Source organism: Apodemus sylvaticus, chromosome 16, assembly GCF_947179515.1.
Source record: "Apodemus sylvaticus chromosome 16, mApoSyl1.1, whole genome shotgun sequence".
Lineage (NCBI taxonomy): Eukaryota > Metazoa > Chordata > Mammalia > Rodentia > Muridae > Apodemus > Apodemus sylvaticus.
This window is the reverse complement of record NC_067487.1, coordinates 89115310-89126091: the sequence shown is the minus strand read 5'-3', so window position 1 is coordinate 89126091 and position 10782 is coordinate 89115310. Positions and strand designations below refer to the sequence as shown.

General features: G+C 38.0%; 1 long non-coding RNA gene across 2 annotated transcripts in view; it reads right to left on the bottom strand.

Moving 5' to 3' along the window:
- Positions 1-2122: 2122 nt before the first annotated feature.
- The window catches only part of LOC127666582 (uncharacterized), a 48600-nt gene continuing 39940 nt past the window's right edge, over positions 2123-10782 (bottom strand). The window contains exons 2-4 of one of the 2 annotated variants that reach the window (XR_007973683.1): positions 5881-6173; positions 3719-3926; positions 2123-2430 (exon numbers count right to left, since the gene is read on the bottom strand). This is a non-coding gene — a long non-coding RNA (uncharacterized LOC127666582). The other variant, XR_007973684.1, reaches the window with a different exon arrangement.

Below are 10782 nucleotides of genomic sequence, written 5' to 3'. Positions count from 1 at the left end.
AAAGGCTGTAGGTCTCCAACAGAGTGTGTGGACAAGATTAAAGGCATGTGGGTCTCCTGCAGACGGTGTGGCTTAGATTAAAGGCATGCACCTCTATGCCTTTAATCCCAGATGACCTTGAACTGGGAGATCTACTTGTCTTAATCTTCTGGAATTCATAGCCTGGACACCCCTTCATTGAAGGGGTTCTGCATCTGTAAACTGGCTCAAGACTGTAAATGGATTCACTGGCTGAGGTTGCCTTTTGCCATGATCCAATGCAGCCTTTCTATTATTTGAGGATTTTTCTGCTTATACAGATCAAACAGATATGCAGTAGGTTTCCTATGTATTTCATCCCTGAAAACACCATGATTGATTAGCCAGCACCAAAGGTTCAAACGACTTATATCATTATAAATTCCACCTCTCTGCCCATTACAGGGTATGTTATTATAAACATTGTTTTGTTTACGCTGTCCATTATAATAACTCCGATCACCTTGTCTCTGGCAATTCAATGCTGCCACCTGGCCCTTGTTCACTCGGGGCCAAATTAAACCCATTGAATTTAATTCATCTAATTGAGCAGCAGCATCTCCAACCCTAAGTTCTGGCACAAGGAAAAGGGCAAGAACAAAACTCTTTAAATGTGCTGGTGCCCCTCTCACCAGTTTGGGTCTTATAGGACTGGTGAAGGGCATATCTTCAGGACCTTCCCACTGTGGAGGATTGGGGTTTACACAACGTATCCACTCTAACATTGAAATTTCCCTAAGCCTTAAAATACCTTCATCAACACTAAGCCAAGGGATATCAGGCATCTCCAACTCCTTTTCAGTAGGCCATCAAACAAGCTTTTGACACCTTTTTTTTTAACTGTGCGAACTTCCATGTTAAAACTAGAATCTCCACTCAGAGGGCCCATGCCAATAAACTCAGCCTGCTCTACTTTTATGTTCCTTTCACCATTATTCCACACTCTTAAAATCCATCCCCATGCATATTACCCAGACTTCTGCTTGAATGAATTAGCAAACTCATTAAGCTCCTTTTTAGTATAGTGTATTTCCTCATGGACTACACTTTCTATCTCCCCTTTAGGGGCCTGCTTTGCCTTGAGTCTGGTTATAGGTCTAGAAGAAACTATTGGTGGGCCCTGAGAAACATCAGTATTTTCAGCAAAAGTCACTGCTAGTTTATCAGGCTCTGAGGGATTAATATCCTCAAGTGGAGAAGGCATTATTTCAAGGGGTGGGGCTGAGGGTACTACTTCTTCAGGTGGAGCAAATTCTTAAAAATCTGAAGATTCAAAGTTCTCAATTTCAACAGGGTCTTCCCACACATCCCCATCCCAAGTTATAGGATCCCATTCTTTGCCAATTAATGCCCTTACTTTAACTGCTGACACCTTCTGAGGTTGAGACTTAAATTTTCGCTGTAATTCAGCCAACCTTATAATGAGGACTTCAGTTTGATTTTCTGCTACTTGAGGTCTATGGCTGCTAGAGAGTAGATTCTTTTCAAGGGCACACTTAGCAACTTTTAGATTGTTTACTTGAGTCTGGAGTTCTTCAATTTTATCACACAACTCCTTCCTTTCCTTCATTGTTTTTTCCCCCCGAGATGCTAAGAGCAACCAGCCAGCAAAATCATTTTCTGATTTTTTTTCCCCAACTTGGAGAAAGTATTGTATATCACCAAATCACCTAATTCATCAAGATAATCAATGGCATTAGCTTCTTTAATCTTAAGATATAGTTTCATCCATGGGTCTTCAATATTCCCCGAGCTCCCAGGAGGGAGAGAATCTGGAGAAGTTTCAGTAGTTGAAGGTGATATTGGATCAACCAACCAACTCCAAAATTTTGAAACATTCATCCTTATACTTCTGCTTCTCTAGAACCACTCCCGGTACCAACTTAGTTTGGGTTCTCTAGAGTCACAGAACATATGGATAGTCTTTATATAGTTAGGGAATTTGTCAATGACTTACAGTCTATAGTCCAACTCCCCAACAATGATCAGCAGCAGCTGTGGATGGAAGTCCAAGGATCTAGCAGTTTCTCAGTCCCACGAGGCAAGCAGGTAAGGAAGAGTGAGAGAGAATCTTCTTTCTTCCAATGTCCTTATATATCTCCATCAGAGGGTGTAGTCCAGATTAAAGGCTGTAGGTCTCCAACAGAGAGTGTGGCCCAGATTATTAGCTTGTGGATCTCCAGCAGAGGGTGTGGCCCAGATTAAAGGCATGTGCATCCATACCTTTAATCCCAAATGATCTTGAACTCGGAGATCTCCTTGTCTTAGCCGCTATGCTTCAAGTTCTCCATGCCAAGATCCAGGTCAGAAACTTATATCTCTGAGCCTCCAAATTAGGTTCATAGGTGAGCCTTCCAATTCTAGTCTGTAGTTCATTCCAGATATAGTCAAGTTGACAACCAGGAATAGCCACTAAAATATCCAAGATTATTTTATAGTTTCTTATTCAACTGTACTGTAATTTAGTTAAAGGGTGGCATTGAGAGATAGAACTACGTATCAATTTACATGTATAGAAAAATTTTCATATCATATCTAGTGTCTTACATCTATGAATTCTTAAATTATATTTATCTCTAAAGATCCCTCATTAATTATGATTATTTCAAGACATTTATTTAGAAATTTAGTATGTCTCATAGTAAAAACTTTATTGCAATTGAAATTTTAAGTTTCAAATATCTCCCTTAATGATTATTATGCCTTGTTTTAGAATACCAGCAAGAAGTTATGAGCTTTTTCTGGTAATGATTTTTGCTACTGATGAGATCAACAAGAATCCTTATCTTTTACCCAATATGTCTTTGATGTTCTCCATCATTGTTGGTTTGTGCCAAGATACATTGGGAGTTCTGGATATATTATATTCACAACAAAACAATAGCATGGATTTTATTAATTATATCTGTTTAAAATATGAAATTTGTGATGTAGACATTAGAGGACCATCTTGGAAAACGCCCTTAAAACTTGCCGTTCATTCTAGGACACCAAAGGTAAGAATGTATGACACTGAATAAATCAACAACATTAAATTCCATTTAAATGTGCCAACAATAAAAATTTTAAAGCATGAATTTATGAGTGTTCTTCTACAAATACACACAGACAGACACAGACAGACACAATATATATCACTGTATAAACATATCACAATATAGATAGATAGATAGATAGATAGATAGACAGATAGTTATAAAGGAATTAAACAATCAGGTCATAAATGTACAGGACAAACAGTTGAAACTGTGTTCTAGAAAATTCAGACTTGTTAGGAACAGACTCGAATATAAATAGAATAATACATGCTATTTAGAATAAAATCATACTCTACTTGAGAGGAGTTTGGAAAGGTGTGCAACATTATTTGTATATAATTCCAAAGATTCTAATAATCATATTCCACATGCAGATATTTCATCTACTCTTTTACATCCTTTAGGTTTTCTTTGGACCATTTAATCCTAACTTAAGTGACCATGACCAGTTTCCTTATGTCCACCACGTAGCCTCCAAGGACACACATTTGTCCCTTGGCATGGTCACCTTGATGCTTCATTTTAGATGGACTTGGATAGGACTGGTCATCTCAGATGATGACCAGGGCATTCAGTTTCTCTCAGATTTAAGAGAAGAAATGCAAAGTCATGAACTCTGTTTAGCTTTTGTAAATGTGATTCCAGAAACCTTGCAGACATACCTGACAGAGTCTTTGATATATGATAAGCAAATTATGGCATCTTCAGCAAAGGTTGTTATCATTTATGGTGAAATGAACTCCACTTTAGAAGTCAGCTTTGGACGATGTGAATATTTAGGTGCTCAGAGAATCTGGATCACAACTTCACAATGGGATGTTATCACAAATAAAAAGGAATTCAGTCTTGATTTCTTCCATGGGACTGTCACTTTGGCACATCAAGGTAGTGAGATGACTAAATTTAGGAATTTTATGCAAACTGTGGATACTAACAAATACCCAATATACATTTCTGAGTCTATACTGTGTTGGAATTATTTCAATTGTTCAATCTCTAAAAACAGAAATAATATGGAACATTTCAAATTCAACAACACATTGGAATGGATAGCACTGCACAAATATGACATGGCCCTGAGTGAAGAAGGTTACAATTTATATAATGCTGTTTACACTGTGGCCCACACCTACCATGAACTAATTCTTCAACAAGTACAACACAAATACTATACAAATACAGATACCAGCAGAATACAAAGGAATATTTACTGACTGTCAGCAGGTTAAGTTTCTTATATTTCATTATGCATAGCTACGTCAATATGATCTTTAAAATGGACCCAGAGAAACACATGTACATTTGTTAGAGATTATTCTCTCAGCAGAAATATTTCTACACTACAAAACTCCCTAATTAATCTTTTACATGGATGAACATCATGCACAAGGAAAACATTTAATAGGAAACAATCTTATTTTAAGATATCAGAGAGTTCTGTGAAAACACATCTCAACATTTCATCAAATTTTTTCAAAAGTCAAAATAATACCCAAGGGTTATATAATAAAGACTTATGTGATGACTAGAGTAGAATATTTTTCTAAAGAGTGATTTCTCCAGAATCAGTACATGTGCTGTATCTAATAGTTACTCATTTAAATTAACAATGATTTACAAAGCCACAAATGATTAAGACTGTACACATTATTAAGTTTATTTTTATCTCATATTTGTTTATTGACTATACATGAAAGGTCAACAGACATTCTTTATTTTCACACATATTCAGAATTCCTGTTCATTTGCTCATTCATGGCTACATTTTTAAAAATGTATTTTTGACTAACATGGACACACACATGCACTCATACACATTCACTCACACCATGTTACTTGTTATATGGTAATCATTTTTCTAGACCATTTAAACATGGATTATTAATATGACGTATATGAATTTTCAGATATAAATGAGTTATTACTCCCGTATTTTACTACACGGGATCACTTCAATGCAGCTGTTTTTGTGAAAGTCATTAAGAAATTGGGGGAAATTCTCAATTTGGCTCTCCCTTTATTGATATGCATATGTAAACATCTAATGAAGGATTTCATTTAGGTGTCTTCCTTGCTGAAGACCAGGGTATTTGTTAACCCTGTTGGAGAATTGGTTAACATGAACCATAGGGAATATCAGTGTACAGAATATGACATTTTCATCATTTGGAATTTTCCACAAGGCTTTGGATTAAAAGTGAAAATAGGAAGCTATTATCCTTGCATCCCACAGATGCAACAACTTCATATATCTAAAGATGTGGAGTGGGCCACAGGAGAAACTTTGGTTGGTATTCTACAATTTTTAGCTTTTTTCAAGATATTTAATTTTTAAATATGAGGCAGTCAAGTAATATCTCTGTGGTTAAGACCAATTGCTACTCTTGCAAAAGAACATTCTCAGTTATAAGCATCAGAATGTGATTACTCCTAACTTCATGTAAATCTGGTGTTAGGGATCAAAGGCCTCTGGATTCCATGTTTATACCCAAATGCCAATTTACCCCTTGCCCGTCCACTGTCACTGCCCGGAGCACAGAGAGGGTTTGCACTCCATCCCCCTGCAAACTTTCCTGAGCGGTTAGCCCGTGTCTTGCCAGGCCTCTCCAAACTCACAGACTTCATCTGCGGAGACGACAAGAGGACAGAGTGGACTTACTCCAGCGCTCAAAAAAAAAAAAAAAACCAAACAACAACAACAAAAAAGCCCGCAGCATGGAGCACTATCTTCATCTGAATGCGCAAGTGAATGCGGTTCCATTCCACAATGCTCTGAGCCCGGGAAGCTCAGCAATCGCAGCAGTCGCTAAATGTGCGCACTCACCTCCTTCTCGCCTCTGCCAGACCTCTGACCAATGCGCACATTCAAACTCCCAGCCCACGTTCATTCACAAAAATTAAAGACAGGAAATGACAACAGTACAGGAGGCTGGATGCAGGGCGGGCGCTGTGGTGATGTCAGGGGTGGTGCCAGCAGTTGCTGGGTGACGGACAGGGATGCCAACATGGCGCCTGCCAGGGGCTGAGGTTCACAATCACGGGGTGGTGGCAGGGCTCGGTGGACGTCAGGGGGCATGGCCAGAGGTTGCTAGGTGACAGTCAGGGAATCCAACATGGCTGAAAAAAGCACATGAAACAAAATAAAAGAGCAAAAGGGAATGAGGGGATGAAAATATGTGTGGCCATTATGGACGAAGTATGGAGGTTCTTCATAACCTCAAAAAATAGGACTGTCCTATCCAGCTACATCAATCCTATGTATATACCCAAAAGAATCCAAAAACAGCATTACCACAAAAGGTACCTGCGCGCACAATACTTACTGCAATTCTATTCACTATTAAAGATACAAGTCAGCTTAAATGTCCATCAATAGATGAAGCCAAATAAAATGTAATTATGTTTACAAAATGGAATTTTATTCAGCTATAAAGGATACAGTGGCTTAAAGGGCAAAGTACTTGTCATACAAGACCAACAGCAATTTTAATAAGCAGAATCAACATGAAAGTGAAAGAAGAAAATCAACTTGACAAACTTGTTCTCTGACTTCTACAGGCACTCTGTAGTACAACTGTGCAAACACTTACCCATCATATGTTGAGTGAAATAAGCTAAACTAAGATAAATATTTAATGTTTTGTCTTATAAATCTCTCAAGACTTTATTATGCATGTATATGTGCACATAAGTATATTTGCATGTGTTTGTATATCATGAATATAGAAGGAATACTATTTGAGAAGTGGAAGGAAACAAGCAGTAGGGGAGAGGAAAGAGAACAATAGAAGTGGTCATAGTGCAAGTGCAAAAACCAAAACAACTTAACAATGAGCAAAGCCATAAAAAAAAGCACACATTAAGATTGTTTTCATGGGACTGGAGAGATGGCTCAGCAGTTAAGAGCATTGACTGCTCTTCCGAAGGTCCTGAGTTCAAATTCCAGCAACCACAAGGTGGTTCCCAACCATCTGTAATGAAATCTGATTCCCTCTCTTCTAGTGTGTATGAAGACAGCTATAGTGTACTTAGATATAATAAATAAATCTTTTTTTTTTAAAAAAAGATTGCTTTTATGTTAGCTCAGTGGGCTCATGCTAACTTACATAAAGGCAAAATACACATACACATAAATTTAAGCCAAAAAAAAAAAAAAAAAAACCCTCAGCTGGGAGGTAGTGATGCAAACCTCTATTTGCAGTACTTGGGAGGCAAAAACAGGCCTATATCTTGAGTTCCAGGCCAGCCTGGTCTACAGAGGGAGTACCAGGACAACCAGGGCTACACAGAGAAACGAACACTGTCTTGGGGGTAGGGGAAAGGAGATTGTTTCTATGCAAGAGAAAAGTGAAGGTGAAGATGATTTACACGTTTTCTGAAAACAAGTGGTAATTTGCGCCACAGATTTATAGACACAATCAATATGGACACTGCTGAGCACTGCATGAAGAACAGTTGTTCAGTATCTTCATAGTTCTAAAAGACAAAAGATAATTTGCAAAGCAAGCCATGAATTATTTGAGAATATTAAAAATTATACCTGGAGGCTAAGAGGATGGTTCCACACTTGACTTATAAGCACCAGAACCTAAGTTTGATCCCAGAACCCACAAAGAATTACCAGGGTTACAAAACGGCACATAGTTAGTTGTAATCCCAGTCTTGAAGAGGCCGAATCCCTGTGGCTCTCTGATCACCTATCTCAAAGGAAATAGAAAGTGTCCTGAAGACAACATGTAAGGTTGTTCTCTGGCCTTCACATGCACACATATGCACTGGTATGTTATGTGTACATACACATATACACTTTTTTTAAAATAAAAAAAAATATTTTTTGAGACAGGGTCTCTGGCTGGCCTTGAACTCAAGAGATCCACCAGCCTCTGCCTCTGAAATGTTGGGATTAAAAGGATATACCATCATCCCCAGCCTTAAGATATTTTTAAAATAATCCATAAGGGGGACTGGACAGATGGCACATTGGTCCTTGCTGCTCTTGCATAGTATACAGCACACACATGGAAGCTCACAATCACTTGTAACTCCAATTCAAGGGAACCCAATGCTCTTTTCTGGCTTTCTTAAGACACTAGACCTACACATGGTATGTATGTATACATATATACACACATACATGCAGGCAAACCCTCATTGTTAACAAATAATTCTTAATATGTAATTAACTTTTAGAAACCTACAGGTAAACACTGTAGCACAGAAAGACCTATAATTCCAGCAACTAGCAAGCCTGATGGAGAATACCTAGGCTTCAAATCCAATCTGGGCTACAGAGTGAATTCAAAGCCAGTTTTGGCGTTAGAAAAGAGGAGGAAGGAAGGAAGGAAGGAAGGAAGGAAGGAAGGAAGGAAGGAAGGAAGGAAGGAAGGAAGGAAGGAAGGAAGGAAGGAAGGAAGGAAAAGAAAAGAAAAGAGAGAGAGAGAAAGAAAGAAAGAAAGAAAGAAAGAAAGAAAGAAAGAAAGAAAGAAAGAAAGAAAGAAAGAAAGAAAGGAAGGAAGGAAGGAAGAAAGAAAGGAAGAAAGGGGAAAGACAGAATGCCCTTCTAGCTCTTGCAAACTTGCCTAGCATGTTTAAGGACATAAGTTCAACCCCTGGTACCACAAAGCAAACAAATCTACAAGAATATTTAAAGGTCAGTGATAAAGCAGTTTACACAGTTAGCACAACTGTAATAGACTTCCCAGCTAACTATAGAAAACAATTATTAAACATGAAAATATTTAAAAAATAAATTTGGGGAATCTGGAGAGATGGTTCAGCAGTTAAGAGCACTGACTGCTCTTCCAGAGGTCCTGAGTTCAATTCCCAGCAACCACAGGGTGGCTTACAATTATGTGTAATGGGATCTGATACCCTCTTCTGGTGTGTCTGAAGACAGCTACAATGTGCTCATATATTAATTAATTAGCTAATTAATTAATAAGTCTATCTTTTTTTTAAAAAGGTGAATTTGAAGTAGTGAGATGGCTCAGTAGACTGCCACCAAGTCTGATGATCTGAATTCAAGCCCTGAAACCATTACATGGTAGAAGGAAGAGTACCAATTTCCACAAGTTGTCCTCTAACCTCCACATGAGCACATTAAACACACAATAAACACATTGGGGTGGTTTAAACTAAAATGTCCCCAACAGGCTCACGTATTTGAATACTTGGTTACCAGCTGTTGTTGCCATTTTGAAGATGTTATGAAAACTTTATGAGATTTGACTTTGCTAAAAGAAGTCTATCACTAAGAGATAATTCCTATTTTGGCCATGTGCTGCTATGTTCCACAGCCCCACACCCTTGACATTATATTCTTCTGGAACCACAGTCAAAATAAATTCTTCTCTAAGTTGCATTTGGCCAAGGTATTTTATCACAGCGAAAGAAAACTAATACATGGATAAATATAACAAAAAAAATTTAAATGAATTTACAATCCCAACAAAAAATTTACAAAGTCTTCTAGTGGAAACACATGTGGAAATAAACATAGTCTAAGAATTTGAATAGGCCACCATAAACCAAGTTAGAGTAAGAAAGGAAAAAACTTGCACAACTTTTTTTAAAAAGCAAAGGACTTTCTGTGCCTCTATTCTCTTATGGGTGTAACCAAATTTCTTTGACAAACCAAACCCGTCCTCTAAGATTTTACTGTATCTCAATCCTATTCGTCCTCTACTGATCTGGACTCCTGACATTCTCACGTTGCCTCACAGTTTCTTCCATCATTAAACCCTTCCAAATTGGAGGGCAACTCTTCAAGACATGGAATGAGACAAAAGAAAGTGAAACCATAGGATTTAAGACAGGACATTTATAGAGAAGTTAAACATTGTATGCAGCAAGGACACTCCTTAAATTGTGGGAGTAAACTACTCAAAACACCTTCAAGAAGTCCTTGAAACTCATTAGATTCACTAGGCTCCTCTTTTCCCAAGCATATGCATAATGTAAAGACTGCTGAGAGTTACTCTCACACATTCTGAGTTACCTAGAAGAGGCAGACACCAGCTAAAATGAATGCCCCCAGGGGGAGGGGGACGACGACTAGAAAGGACACCCCCAAATTGCTGAACTGCTATCAGGTTATACAATGAAGCCCAGGTTTACAATTTTCATGAGCTGTCACCCGTCTGGGTGGCTTTACTGATATAGTGTCTTCTGAGTCATTTCTGCTTTATCACTGACTTTTAATTTAAATATTCTTGTAGGTTTGTTTGCTTTGTGGTCATTTTTGAGCCCCCCATAAAAAATTTTTTTTAAAGCTAGGGTGGTAGTTCATGCCTGTAATCTCAGCACTCAGGAGGCTAAGACAGAAAGATCTCCAAGCCAAAGCTGAGAGCTACAAATTAAGGTTTGGGCCAGCCTAAGCAAAGACTTTCTTTATATTTATGTGAATATATCTATGTGAGTTCCTCCTGTAGCTTCTATGGCACTTCTCCCTATGTAAAATGTTCTTTTTTTAAGATTTATTTATTTATTATATGTAAGTACACTGTAGCTGTCTTCAGAAGACACTCCAGAAGAGGGCATTGAATCCCATTACAGATGGTTGTGAACCACCATGTGGGTGCTGGTATTTGAACTCAGGGCCTCTGGAACAGCAGTCAGTGTTCTTAACCACTGAGCCATCTCACCAGTCCCAGAAAGGTTCATTTTAATCTCATTGATAAAGACATTGAAAGCAGAAATAACTTCACATGGATACAAACATTAAATT